Source organism: Saccopteryx bilineata, chromosome 12 (assembly GCF_036850765.1).
Source record: "Saccopteryx bilineata isolate mSacBil1 chromosome 12, mSacBil1_pri_phased_curated, whole genome shotgun sequence".
Classification (NCBI taxonomy): domain Eukaryota; kingdom Metazoa; phylum Chordata; class Mammalia; order Chiroptera; family Emballonuridae; genus Saccopteryx; species Saccopteryx bilineata.
Genome location: NC_089501.1, coordinates 31,116,160 through 31,131,208, shown reverse-complemented (window position 1 = coordinate 31,131,208; position 15,049 = coordinate 31,116,160). Strand labels below are relative to the sequence as shown.

At 40.0% G+C, this 15,049-nt stretch overlaps 1 protein-coding gene across 1 annotated transcript in view; it reads left to right on the top strand.

Moving 5' to 3' along the window:
• Positions 1–11,942: 11,942 nt before the first annotated feature.
• The window catches only part of AHI1 (Abelson helper integration site 1), a 213,661-nt gene continuing 210,554 nt past the window's right edge, over positions 11,943–15,049 (top strand). Inside the window, exon 1 of the mRNA XM_066248439.1 lies at positions 11,943–12,241. The gene's annotated coding sequence lies outside the window, so the exon portion shown is untranslated. The remainder of the gene's footprint in view (positions 12,242–15,049) is intronic.

The following is a 15,049-nucleotide window of genomic DNA, read 5'->3' as shown; positions in this document are numbered from 1 at the left end:
GACCCGTAGGAGAAAGGGAAGAAGCAAAGACTGGCAGGGTCAGGGCAAGTCTGATGGCTAGAGCTGCACCCAAATCAGCTTCTAAGGGGACACTCCAAACGAGCCCAAGTAAGCTTAATGTTGATAGTCATCATCTCAGATCTGCCCGGGGGTGGAGGGATGCCACCAGAAATTGGTTATGTGGAAATGTTGTTATCCCATAGATGACAGTTTTATGTTTGGAGTGGGAGAGGTTGTCTGGGTTGTGAGAGGGTTTTGGCCAGTGGGCTACGGAGAGGGGAACACTAGGGTAGGGTCTAGAATCAGGGGTCCCCAAGCTTTTTACACAGGGGGCCAGTTCACTGTCCCTCAGACCTTTGGACGGCCGCCATATACAGTACTCCAGTACACTGACCACCAATGAAAGAGGTGCTCCTTCCGGAAGTGTGGTGGGGGCCGGATAAATGGCCTCAGGGGGCTGCATGCGGCCCGTGGGCTGTAGTTTGGGGACACCTGGATCTTCCAGAGAGAGGGGCTGGCAAGACTAGTGCGCTCCCGAGGCCCAGACAATTTGGCTGGGTTCAGGACTAGAACTTATTAACAGTAGAGAATAAAGTACAAAAACAGAACAGAGGCAGCAGTCTAGGTACATTGTAGGGATAGGGTTGCGACCAAGAAGCTTAATACTGGCACATATACACTATGGAATACTACTCAGCCATAAGAAATGATGACATCGGAACATTTACAGCAAAATGGTGGGATCTTGATAACATGATACGAAGCGAAATAAGTAAATCAGAAAAAAACAGGAACTGTATTATTCCATACGTAGGTGGGACATAATAGTGAAACTAAGAGACATTGATAAGAGTGTGGTGGTTACGGGGGGGAGGGGGGAATGGGGGAGGGAAAGGGGGAGGGGGAGGGGCACAGAGAGAACAAGATAGAGGGTGACGGAGGACAATCTGACTTTGGGTGGTGGGTATGCAACATAATTGAACGACAAGATAACCTGGACTTGTTATGTTTGAATATATGTATCCTGATTTATTGATGTCACACCATTAAAAAAATAAAATTATAAAAAAAAAAAAGTAAAATCTAAAAAAAAAAAAAAAAAAAAAAAGAAGCTTAATACTTGTGGCCATAGAGATGTTTACACAGGCTCATTCAACAGTAGGCTTAAGGCAATAGATGAATTCCAGACACTGTCTACTGATTGGAATGGAACTCCTGATATTCTGCCAAGCTTGAGTCCCATTGGAGTAACCATTTGATGGTGTTGTGTCTAAAGATTGATGTCATGTAGTATTTGCTTGTTGGGCATGGCTATGCAAGAGCTGTTGGTTTGAGGCATTAGTTCTTTATTTTGAAATAAACTTAAATAAATCCCAAACTATATGAAATTGACCATACACTTGTATACTAAAATGTCAACTCCACAAAAGGGATCTCTCGCCTTTTTGTTCATTGAAGTATATCACGTACCTAGCTAGCACATATATGGTTAACATTTCACAAGTATTGGTCAGATTAAAGAATGTATTAAGCAAATATTAAGTGTCACAAAAAGGGTTTAAAAACTTCTATGTGTGCCCTGAAGGTGATTTTTTTCCTGAAGCCACACAGGGCTGAAATTGCTAAAAATCAAGCCAGAACCTTATTCTGCCACTGGTTGAATTATAATGCAATTTGAACTGCCAGGCTCGACGGGTATCTGCTAAAGTTAATTGGGAAGAAATGGGCTTTTGAAAGTTGGAATGGGGATATGTGGGAAGACTCTGATGATGCTGGGAACATCGAGCCCCTAACTTCTGATGAGCCTTCTTTGCTAGTGGAAGTGGCCTTTCTTCCACCAGGGATGAGGCTTGCCCACCTCTGTTTGAGGGGATTAACCCTGCTTTGCTTGAGTGAATTGTAATGGGCTCACCTTGCCCTAGGCAGTTACCTTGAAAGACAACGTTTATTTTTCTCAGGAATAACCACTGCCATTCCTCTTTGCTTCTAGATTTATAACGACTCAAGTCTCAAAAGAATAGTTATATAATTTTTGATGAAACTATGATCTTGTTATTTTCTTTCCTTAAAGATTAAGTATAATTTAAGGAGATGCATATGGGTGTCAGGTTAACATGGCGTGAACTTGTGATGGTTAATTGTAAGTGTTAGTAACCTGATAAAAGAGGCTCAAGACCTTTCTTACCTTCTCCTGTCATATGTGACCACAGCAAGAAGTTGGCAGTCTGCAACCAGGAAGTAGGACCTCACCAGACATTGAATGGGCCAGTGCTTGATCTTGAAGTTCCAGTCTTCAGATTGTGAAAAATAAATGTATGTTGTTTATAAACCACCGAGTCTCTATTTTTGTTGTTGTTTTAGCAGCTAGAACTAAGACAGTACTTATTATACAGGAGAGGCTTAAATACTAGCATTCATTGTATATATAAACGCAATGTGGTATGAATGTTCAAAGGTATTAGAGCATAGCATAAGTATTCTTGTCTATCCTGGGAAATCAGAGACCATGCCAAAAAAAGAGGTGACATCTGCAGGGAGACTTAAAAGAGAAATTAAATTTTGTCAGGTGGACAAGATAGGTGATAGTATTTCAGCCAGACAAAATAGTATTCAAAACTATGAGAGCATATGCTATACACCTTCTTTAAACATGGGAGAACCTGGCATCTTCCAGGAACTATATAAGGTATAATGTTTCTGGGAAGGAGACGGAAGAGGAATGATGGGGCAAGGGAGTCTCACTGTAAGCCACATACATCAGGAAGTCGAGGCAAACCATTGAAAAATTCTGAGCAGGAATGACACGCTGAAGTGGCTTGAAAAATTGTGAGGATGGATTGAAGACCACCGAGACCTGCTCCCAGGAATGCCAACAGCCACTAGAAGCTGGACAAGGCAAGGAACATATTTTCTTCAGCGACTCCAGCAAAAATCTTGATTTTGGACTCTGGCCTCTAGAACTGGGAAGAAAATAAATGTCTGAAGTTTTAAGCTACCGAGGTTGTGTTAATGTGTTATGGAAGCCACAAGAAGTGAATGCACGTGGTTTCTAAAGAAGCTGAGAACACACTGGCCCTGTAGAAACACAGGGAAGCTCAGGAAATATCATGCAGGGAGTGAGATGTGGAGTTAAAAACGGGGGACTTACTGGAAAGCAAAGGTAAGTTCTAATCATGCTTACTAGTCCCTCATCAATCCCATCAGCATTCAGATATTTGCCACTCCAAGAAGAAATTTGGAAAATGTGTCTTTAGAAACTGCACCACCCAGAAGGCCAGCTGCCAGAGCGGCTGTTCCCCAGCCAAACACCCAAAGCAAGGCTCCTCAGTTGGCAAGCCCAGCCCTCAACTGTAGAGCCTTGAATTGACTTTTCATTGCCTTTCATTAAACAGATAACAAATAAGGAAGGAACTGCAGGCATTTTTTAAAGGTTCTAGAATTATAGGGAGGCTAGAGAGAAACTGAAAGAAAAAAAAAAGCATACACAAGGAAAGTTGATATTATCCAAGGATCAGGAGAAAACCAAGAAAAGGAAAGAGGCCCATTTATTGAGTAAACTCAGAGATAGGTATGCCAGTTATTCATTTATTGCCTATCGGCTCAAAGCTCATAAAAGGGAAGAAACTGTCTGGCTACAGGTCGGCTCCGCTGACAGAGGTCACTGAGTGGTTTGGAGCGGGAGGTGGCACCTTTTTCGGTGTCCGGTGTTGTATTTCTCCTGCGCCCAGCAGGGGTCGTGCCAGCGTTCCTCTCCGCAGCAGTGCTCTATGCTCCAGCAACCACGCCCCCTACTCCGAACTCTAAATCCCTACCTGAGGGCATCCTTCTTGGTAGGTTCCAAATTCCTTCCTTATTCACTTTCCCTCAACTCTGCACTTTCTACCTCTGTCTACCTTAGAGTTCTCTTTAACCCGTTTTAGTGGCTACCACAGCTTTTACCTAGTTCACAATCATTTTCTCTATTCAAATGACTGTTGTGGACCAGTCCCTGAATAACACAATAGTCAATACAATTCTGAATTTTTAAAATCCTATAAAAATAAACAGCAGACATCAGGTAAAACACACAGATTGCTAAAGTAAAATTTTCCATGGCTGGTTAGAAGATAAAGAAAATCTCCCAGTAATAAAACAACCAGCAAAGAGGTGGAAAATATAGGGGGTAAGATTGAGGTGTGGAAAGAGTGAAAGGGAAATGTAAGGTTATCAGTATTTTCATCTTAAAAAGTGGGGTGACAAGAGATTCAGTATACAGTTGATAAGAAATAAAAGGGTAAATATATTGACTACAGTCAATATAATACTTGTTTAGTGCTTTAAATATATTGACCTGCTGATTTTCATAATAATCCTCCAGGCATGGACTACTACTATCCCCATTTCACAGATTACGAGGAAGGTTCAGAGAGATTGAGTAACTTGCCAAAGGTCACACAGCTAGTAAATGTGGAAGTAGGACTCCAGAGTATGTGCTCTTATTTCTTATACTCTATAGCAGTGGTAGTCAACCTGGTCCCTACCGTCCACTAGTGGGCGTTCCAGCTTTCATGGTGGATGGTAGCAGAGCAACCTAAGTATAAATAAAAAGATAGATTTAACTATAGTAAGTTGTTTTATAAAGATTTATTCTGCCAAACTTAGCGAAAATCCCACATAAAGTACTTGGTAAGTAATTATTATTATATGGTTTAACTTGCTGTAACTCGGCTTCATAAATTTTATAAAGTAAAGTTACTTCCCTACTTTATAAATCACCATTACTCTGGAACTGGTGGGCGGTTAGAAAATTTTACTACTAACAGAGATACAAAAGTGGGCGGTAGGTATAAAAAGGTTGACTACCGCTGCTCTATAGCCTCCTTATGTGACTTTATTGGGAAGAGATGGGTAAGAAAGGTAGAAGGTGATGCAAATGAGTTAAACTGTCTCTCTTAACAGTAGACTAAGGCAATATTTAAGTGATGAATTAAGAAATAATTCACCAGGCGGTGGCTCAGTGGATAGAGCCTCAGCCTGGGATGCAGAGGACCCAGGTTCGAGACCCCAGCTTGAGCGCGGGCTCATCTGGTTTGAGCAAAAAGCTCACCAGCTTGGACCCAAGGTTGCTGGCTTGAGTAAGGGGTTATTAAGTCTGGTGTAGCCCCCACGGTCAAGGTACATATGAGAAAGCAATCAATGAACAATTAAAGTGCCGCAACAGAAAAAAAAATGAATGCTTCTCATCTCTCTCCCTTGTCTATCCCTAACTATCCCTCCCTCTGACTCTCTCTCTCTGAAAAAAAAAAAAAAAAAAAAAAAAAAAGAAATAGTGATAAGAGAGACACAGGTGTTAAAAAACAAAATTCAACTGAAGATTGAATTTTGAAGATTTGAATTTTGAAGAATGAACTGTACATTTGAAGATCTAATTAATTTTATTAGGTGATTCACGAACTGGGCAGTGTCCCATCAAACAGGAAGAAGGTTGCTCTGAGGGGGTTGTGCAAAATGGAAGGCTTTTATAGGAAGAACGGTGGGACAAGAGGGCTCCTAATGAAAGGAAAGAATGAATTGGACAACATCTTTTTCTTGAGGGGAGGGGAAAGCAATGTGTTTTGTTTTGTTCTATCATGCAGATGGTCTCTTCTTTCTAGGAGGATGGAGAGGGCCTGAGTAACTAATCACCTTACTGGTGCTTGAACAGAAAAGTCCAGACAGGGTGAGTAAGATTTTTCTTTCTAAGAAAGGTTAAAACAGCAATTAGGTCAGCTATTAAATCTAGATTATCATGGGTTTTTTTCTCTTTAACAGAGGTAATCACCAAAAGAAACAAAAGCTGAAACTGTTTAAAGGAGATTACTCTCAGGAGCAGCACTTTGGGAAGGAAGTGGTGAACCAAGGATTTGTCACTTTCCCTTGTAAGTCTTTCTGTACTCTTAATGTCTTACTTTAATAAGAAGCTATTCTAAACATCTTAAAAGATGTAAAATTACAAATTATCTCAGGTTAGAAGAGAAAAAAATGGACTCATGAAAGTGAAATTATACACAAAAATTATGTGTTTTCCATTTTAAATATTATATAAAGAGAATCTTATATGTGAGAACAAGGAAAGTCCCTTCTCAGTTGTGGTGGAGACATCTGACCTGGGTCCCTCAGTGAATCAGGCCCGACACTCACGGCAAGGTCTGGGAAGCCCCTACTTTCACACTTCATAGGAGAGATGAAACTGATTCTCAGCCTCGCTAAATCATGCCACGTGAACACTGAGATGAAAATTTAAGCCTTAGCAGCCACGAAAGGCCTAACACTCAGGAACAGGAATAAGTATTCAAAATGTGGCTTTTTTAAATCAAGGGCTCTTGTCATAGGTGGCAGGTGCGCTGTCAGGAGTGGAGTTTCTAAAGACAGGATGGGGCTCTAGATTCTTGTATGAGTGTTCCATACAGACCCTGGTGATACAGTATCGTTCTGTGCTACAATTATTAACCTAGGAACTGGATTTTTCAGTCCTGGAGTTTAATGCACCTCATCAACTATTGTAAATTCAAATTAGTAGCTTAAACACCAGGAAATTAAAAGGTGTGGATAACAAATGGGAACCTAATAAGATATGATAATAGGGCCTTACATGCCTTTAACTGTGTTCTTTTAGGCACCCATAATGATATTGATTTGCTGCCATCTAGTGTTCATTACTTAGTTGACATGATATATCTAGGTTCTTTTTTATGGGGCCTCCAAGGCCTAAATCAAAACATTTTCCTATTAAAATGGTTTTCACGTAAACAATAAATCTATAAATAGCTTATATGCCGAGCTTATAGCTTGGTGTTTGGCTTGAGTCACTGAAAAAATGAAATTGTCACCAAGTGAGACAGAAAGCTTCAAGTGGGGTTTGTCTGAGGAGGCCAAGATTAGGAATTCAGGGTCAGAATAGCTACCGTATTTTTCGCTCCATAAAATGCACCTGACCATAAGACGCACCTAGGGTTTTAAGGAGGAAAATAAGAAAAGAAATATTCTGAACCAAATGGTGTTAAAATATTTAATAAAATATACCACAATAATATTTCAACAATGTAAACTCAACAGCAGTATTAACAACCATTAGCACTGTTATTAACAAATGAGAAGAGACTTTAATGTTCAAATACTCTTCTAGCCTGACCTGTGGTGGCGCAGTGGATAAAGGGTCGACCTGGAAATGCTGAGGTTGCCGGTTCGAAACCCTGGGCTTGCCTGGTCAAGGCACATATGGGAGTTGATGCTTCCTGCTCCTCCCTCTTCTCTCTCTCTGTCTCCTCTCTCTCTCTCTTTCTCCTTTCTAAAATGAATAAATAAAATAAAAATTAAAAAAAAAAAAGAAACAAACAAATACTCTTTTAGTTGTCCGGGAACCCGCAGCAGCTAAAAAAAATGAATATTCACTCCATGAGACGCACGGGCATTTCCCCTCCACTTTTGGGGGGAAAAAAAGCGTCTTATGAAATGAAAAATACGGTTAAGTTTGTGATGTCTGTTATGTAGCATAGAGTTGAAGTTTAGTCTGAAGTTAAGTCTGAAGTCCAGGAAAGAAGAATGTGTTGGGGAGATACCTTGGGAGCATTCCAAATAGCACCACAATTACATAAAATACTGAAGAATAAATGTAATAATAATATGAGAGACTTATATGAAAGCTCTCTTAATTTAAAAACCCCCACCATATCACCTTAATTATTAATTATAATTTTTATTATAAAAATTAATTATAATTTTTATTATAATTCATGAAGAATCACTGGAGCCTAAGCTGTGGTGGCGCAGTGGATAAGGTGACGACCTGGAATGCTGAGGTTGCCATTTCGAAGCCCTGCATTTGTCCAGTCAAGGCACATATGAGAAACAACCTCGAGTTGATGCTTCTCACTCCTCCCCCTGCCTTTCTCTCTCTCTCTCTTTCTCTCTAAAACCAATAAATAAAATCTTAGAAGAAAGAGGAGGAGGGGGAGGAAGAAGAGGAGAGGAAGAGAAACAACAATATCACTGGAATAGAAATTCTATAGTATGAAGCCATTTTAATACTTAAGATAGATACATATTACTGCCACAAAAAGCCTTCAGGATAACATAACATTTGGCAAAGACAAAAAAAGGTAGTGGGACAAAAACTATACCATGAAATTGTTTTTATAATTTTATATGTTTAGTATATATATACATAAAAGAAAGTCTGAAAGAATATATAAAAGACCCTTCCCAGTGGCTAACATATGGCAGGCTTTCAGTTTCTACATTATAAAAGATCTGGATGATTGAATTTTTCCTATGAGTACATATGAACATTATTAACAAAGTTAGATATTTTAATGAAGTTAATAAGGCATACACAATAGCATGGAAATAAAATAATAACATAATGTTAATTTGAGAAAAAAGAAAAAAAATCTTATATACGGTATGACTAAAATTGCAATGTACATGAAAAACAGACTGAAAAGAAGTTTACCCCCCAAAAAAGCTGATAGAGATGATCTTTGGGTAGTGGTACTGAGTACTTTTTCCCTGCGTCATGTCTTTCAAAGTCTCTGTAATATGATTTTCCTTACTTTTATTATTCCTGTTTATGATGAAACTTTCTGAACATACAAAAAAAAAGAAGTATGATAAAATACAGGTATCAACCAGCTTCAATAACTACCAAATTTTAGATATACATGTATCATCTTTCCACAATTTTTTTTTTTTGGTGGTGGTGGGGCAATAATATTTTAAAGCAAATCTCAGACATCTTGCCAATCTATTGTATGTACTTTAAAAAGTCGTGTGCTTATATAACCACAAAACCATTATTTCATCTACTAAGAAATTAACAAAGATTCCTTAATATCTAATACATAGCCCATACTGAAAAATCTGATTGCCTACAACATGTCTTTATATAGTTTGTGCTGAAAGAGAATCAAAACAAGAACCACTTGTTACAGTGTTTTGCCTTCAGCATCCTATTCTAGAAATGTTATGGGCTGAGTTGCTGTCCCCCCCACCATTCATATACTGACATCTTAACTCCAGTACTTCAGTATGTGACTGTATTCGGTGATAATATCTTAAAAGAAGTACAGTAATTAGGTTAAAATTAGGTCATTAGGGTGGGCCCTAATCCAATATGGCTGATGACCTTCTAAGAAGAGATTAGGACATAGACAAGCACAGAGAGAAAACTATGTGAAGACAGAGGGAAAAGGCAACCATCTAAAAGCTAAGCAGAGAGGCCACAGAAGAAACAAACCTTGCTGACACCTTGATCTTGGACTTCTCTTACATAGCTTACAATAGCAACATTGTAACTTATATCCCTATAGCTAGATTTGCTTTCTTCCCATCCATTTTCTACACTGCAGACAGAGTTTCTTTCTGAAATTAAAATTTGATCATTTTACTCCAGGATTAAAACCCTTTAATGGTGCCTGATTGATAATACTGTCTGGATCTGTTCATAACTTGCTTACCTCTCTTGTCTTACTTTCTCCCAAAGGCCCCAGGCTCATTCTTGACTTTTCATCATGCTGAATTGATGTCAGTTTTTGGATTATGTTGTGCTTTCTTTTAGTCAGGATTATGCCCCACTGTTTTCTACCCAGAAACCCTTCCCAACCTGGACAACTCTCTCTACTTTTTAAAAGACTTTATTTATTCAATTTTCAGAGGAGAGGAGAGGAGAGGAGAGGAGAGGAGAGGAGAGGAGAGGAGAGGAGAGGAGAGGAGAGGAGAGGAGAGGAGAGGAGAGGAGAGAGAGAGAGAGAGAGAGAGAGAGAGAAAGAGAGAAAGAAGGGGGAGAAGCAGGAAGCATCAACTCCCATACATGCCTTGACCAAGCAAGCTCAGGGTTTCGAACTAGCGACCTCAGTGTTCCAGGTCGATGCTTTATCCCACTGTGCCACCACAGGTCAGGCTCTATATATTTTTAAATGTCACTTCTGCTATGAAACATTCCCTGCCACCCCAACTCACACCCCAACTGCACCTCTGAAAGGTATTGTAAAAGTCCAGGCAAGTGATGTTAAGAAGTGCATATGTCAACCAGTCGGATAAGCTGGGGAATGTGTTACGAAGATAATATATGACTAAGAATGTGCAGCCAGAGCTATAATCTCTCTTTGTAAAAGTAGGTACTTATTTCACAGTAAAAGTACATTAAACATCTATAATGTATAGCCACTAAAAAAGCTCATTACAGGGATGGGGAAACATAGGTTTACAGTTGTAATATGTACAAATAAATAATACAACACCAATAAATAATAATACAAGAATAAACTGTGTTCCATGTACTCAATAACTGTAAACCTACTACTGCCCACTCCTGTATACGTCATGTATTATTCATTCACAAATATTCATGAAGTACCAACTGATAGATACTACAGTTGATGCTGGTGCTAGAAAAATTCAAGTACAATGTAAACAATTAAAATATTTTATAAAACGAGTGGCCAAGGATAACAGGATATATATATATATATATATATATATATATATATAGCAGTAGCATTTAGAGGAATTAGTCAATCTTGTTAAGATTCAAAGGATGAACATCATTTGGGCTGAGACATGCAGAGGTAGAAATTTACAAGGAGGGATTTTCAGGGAAAGTGGACAGTGAATGTGTGCAAGAATTAGGGCATGAAAAGCTGTAGGTTGTTGTGGCGCACCTACTTCAATATTGCTGAAGCGTAAAATTGAACCTAGTCAATGAGAAAAGAAACTAGTCCGTGAGATAGAGTGTCTTGTAACCTAGGCAAAGTAACTAGAGTGTTCTCTTACAGATCTTCTTTGAAGAATTTTCTGGAGAGTGACATTTATCAGATTTTCTTTTTTAGTGAGGTCATTCTGGTTAGCGCTGTAAAGAATGGAATTCAGGGATCAAAACTTTAATCAGGGGACTGCTAAGGAAGCCCTCTTACAATTATTACTGTGAGAAGCCATGAAGGCTGAAATTAGGCAATGGGCATTAAGATGGATAAGCAACATATTGGGGATGTTATAAAGGTAGAATGGCCATGATCTGGTGTAAGAGCATGCTCTATAGCTAGCTTAACTACAATACTGGAAAAATGGTGGCCGCTTAAACCAAGATAGAAACCCAGAAAGTTTTTAGTGGAAAGGTCAACAGCTCAGTTTGGGACACATTGGACTGGTAATATTTCCATCTTCTCACAGGAATTGGAGAAACAAATGAGTATGGTGATGCCAATGGGCATGGAAAAGCGGGCCTCCAGAGAAATCTGCGTAACGCCCTCACTGTGCAAACGATGCAACAGGTTATACTGCGTGACTGTAACTGCGGAAAACTGAAGAGTGGGGGAGTGACTTGTCTAGTATTTTTCCATCCGGGATGATTCAGAACTAAAGATGGCGCCTGTGACAAAAATTAGGAAGTGGGAGGGGTCACTGGGCACAGAAAAAGATGACGTTTTCCTTTTTGTTCTGCTTTATACACATACTGAGATAACTTAGCACTAGACGACTCGTGGATAATTTTTTCCTTAAGATTTGGTCTGTAGTACAAATCTTCATTCTGCACGTTTAAAAGAATGTTCCCTATTGTGGGCGCGATCGCGTGGGGGGTGTCGATTGTTTCTTTCCCTCATTCCTTACTTATCTTTGGCGGGTTCCACGACAGCCTCCCCGGCTCGCTTTTCCCCGTCCCGTTTTTCCCAGCGCTGGCTACAGTTCTGGGGTGCAGTGGTACTTTTTCGTGGCTTAGCTCAGGTCCTAGGGGCAACTGCGCACTCCCGGTGTCCCATCCCGCTTCAGCGGTCGTGATTCTTCTCCGTTTCTGGACTGCGCGGGCGCGAGGCGTGCGGAGCGCAGCGCGCGGACCCCGAGCGCGCACCCCACCGCAGAGGACGGCGCGCCCCGCAGGAGGGTGCGCGCGCCGCTTCCGCCGGTGCCGCATTGCAGTCCCTTCGGGCCCGGGGGAGGCGGCGCGGAGACGGGGGCGGGGCCGCGAGGGGCGTCCAAGCAGGGCAGCGGTCCAGACTGGACCGCATCGGTTGTCAAGGGAACGGTGGCGGGGGCGGGCGCTGACGTCTGCGGGCGGCGCGCTGGCCGCATTGCGGCACTGGACCCGCGCAGAGCTGGGGTTGCTGGCCGCTGCCTCGGCTGTGGGTCCCTAGACCGTCAGCCAGCCCCTCCCGGCGCGGGAAGTCGCTTCGCGCAGTCCCGGCATCTGCTCCGGTAGGCCGGGCTGTCGGCCCACTTCGCTCCCCTGCGGGTGAGTACGGAGCGGGCGCGGGCGCCGGAGCTCACGCTCTCGGCCGGCCCCAGCCGCCCGGGGGAAGGCGGCGAGGGCGCCGCTCGGGTCCGGGGGCGCCGGGGCGGCAGTGCACCGCCGCAGGCTGCGGGGCCGAGCGCCGCCGAGCGGGGAGATGTGGTTTGGGACAATAAACTACGTTCTTTCTCGCTCCCTTCTCTGAGCTCCCCGGTCCCGGAGTGTTTAGCGTGGTGTTCCGAAGGAGTGCATGCAATCTTTGCTTTTCCTAGCAGGCTGTCCCGAAAAAGTGTAATCTTTGCTTTTCCTATTCCCGATTCTGGTCTCAGTCGCTAGAGTATAAACTCTCAAACGCTTTTAAATCAGGTGCGTAGTAAGGGCGTTTGTTTCCTTTTAGGATGCTAGGCTGGTGCTGGCGGATAATGACTATGAATGCCTTTTTAATTACATCTGAGAAGAGCTGATCGATGCCTTTCATTTATAAGAAAAAAGTCGAATTGCATTAGTAGGGTCTTTTCGATATGTATAAATATACAGAAGAAGTAGACTAAGAATCTCTACTGTGAAACATTTACTGATTGGAGTATATGGCTTCCCCCCCCTTTTTTTTAAGGAAAGGATGCTAACAGTTTTTTCACCTGTTGCATTAATAATCGCTGTTAACTGCGTGGGCTTTCCGGGAAAAGATTGCGTATTATTAGTGGGGAATTAAAAATATATATATTTGAAATAAATGCGAATACCAAGAGCATTTTTGAACCATATTTAATTTAGAGACTTGTTTATTTATGTAGATTTTCGTTAATTTATTAATTGAATTTTATATAAAGGTTATTTTCTTTCATTCTTTCTTTATTTTGAGGCAAAGATGCTAACAGTTTTTTCACCTCTTGCGTTAATGATGGCTGTTACTGCGTGGGCTTTCTGGGAAAAGATTGCGTATTATTAGGACTGCGGGGAATTAATATATATATATATATATATTTGAAATAAACGCCAATACCAAGAGCATTTTTGAACCATATTTAATTTAGAGGCTTGTTTGTTTATGTAGATTTTCGTTAATTAATTGAATTTTGTATAAAGGGTTATTTTCTTTATTTCATCCTTTCTTTCTTTCTTTTGAGGCAAAGATGGTAACAGTTTTTTAACCTGTTGCATTAATGATGGCTGTTACTGCGTGGGCTTTCCGGGAAAAGATTGCGTATTATTAGAACTGTGGGGAATTAAAAAATATATATATTTGAAATAAACTCTAATGCCAAGAGCACTTTTGAACCATATTTAATTTAGAGTCCTGTTTATGTAGATTATTGTTTATTGAATTTTATAGGGTTTTGTTTATTTTTTCTTTTTTTGAGGAAAGGATGCTAACAGTTTTTTCACCTGTTGCATTAATGATGGCTGACTGCGTGGGCTTTCTGGGAAAAGATTGCGTATTATTAGGACTGTGGGGAATTAAATATATATATTTGAAATAAACTCAAATAACAGCACTTTTGAACCATATTGAATTTAGAGTCCTGTTTATTTATGTAGATTATCATTTATTTATTGAATTTTTTATAAAGGGTTTTGTTTATTTTCCTTATTTTTTTGAGGAAAGGATGCTAGCAGTTTTTTCATCTGTTGCATTAATGATGGCTGACTGCGTGGGCTTTCTGGGAAAAGATTGCGTATTATTAGAACTGTGGGGAATTAAAATATATATTTTTGAAATAAACTCTAATGCCAAGAGCACTTTTGAACCATATTTAATTTAGAGTCCTGTTTATGTAGATTATCGTTTATTGAATTTTATAGGTTTTTGTTTATTTTTTATTTTTTTGAGGAAAGGATGCTAACAGGTTTTTTACTGCGTGGGCTTTCTGGGAAAAGATTGCGTATTATTAGGACTGTGGGGAATTAAATATATATTTGAAATAAACTCAAATAACAGCACTTTTGAACCATATTGAATTTAGAGTCCTGTTTATTTATGTAGATTATCATTTATTTATTGGGTTTTGTTTATTTTCCTTATTTTTTTGAGGAAAGGATGCTAACAGTTTTTTCACCTGTTGCATTAATGATGGCTGTTACTGCGTGGGCTTTCTGAGAAAAGATTGCGTATTAGGACTGTGGGGAATTAAATATATATATTTGAGATTAATTCGTATACCAAGAGCATTTTTGAACCCTATTTAATTTAGAATCTTGTTTATTTATATGTTATCAATAATTTATTAATTGAATTTTGTATAAAAGGTTTCTGATTTTTTTTTCTTTTCCTTCTTTTTTGTATAAAGGTTTTTGTTTCTTTTTTGCTCTTTGCTATAAAATTCGGTTAAATAGTGAGTTATCCAAATAACATAGCTTTTTCTCACCTTGATGTTTAATCATATCTTGACTAATAATCAGGTGGTTAGAGAAAAAGTAAAATGAGATAAAACATAACACAGTTTTCCTATGTAGTATTCCTTAGCAGCTCCTGTCAAAAGGGGTTGTGAGGGAGGCTTAAAATGTAGTATATGTGAGGTCCAAGAATGCCCTTTTAAGTCTTATTTTAGTTTTTGCCATTGGTGCTACTAATTAAATATTGGTCATTATATAATTTATTTGCTGTAATAAATATTAACATTGAGAGATGGTTCTGTAATGTATTTGCTGTGTTGTTAACTAATGTTTATCAGTTGTGCATTAAATTCTAAACAGGGCCATGGCTGGTCTGCTCAGTTGGTGAAGAGCCTCGTCTTGAAAAACAATGCAGCTTCATCCCCAGTCAGGGCACACAGGGAAGCAACCAATGAATGCTCGCCTTGCCCCTCCCCT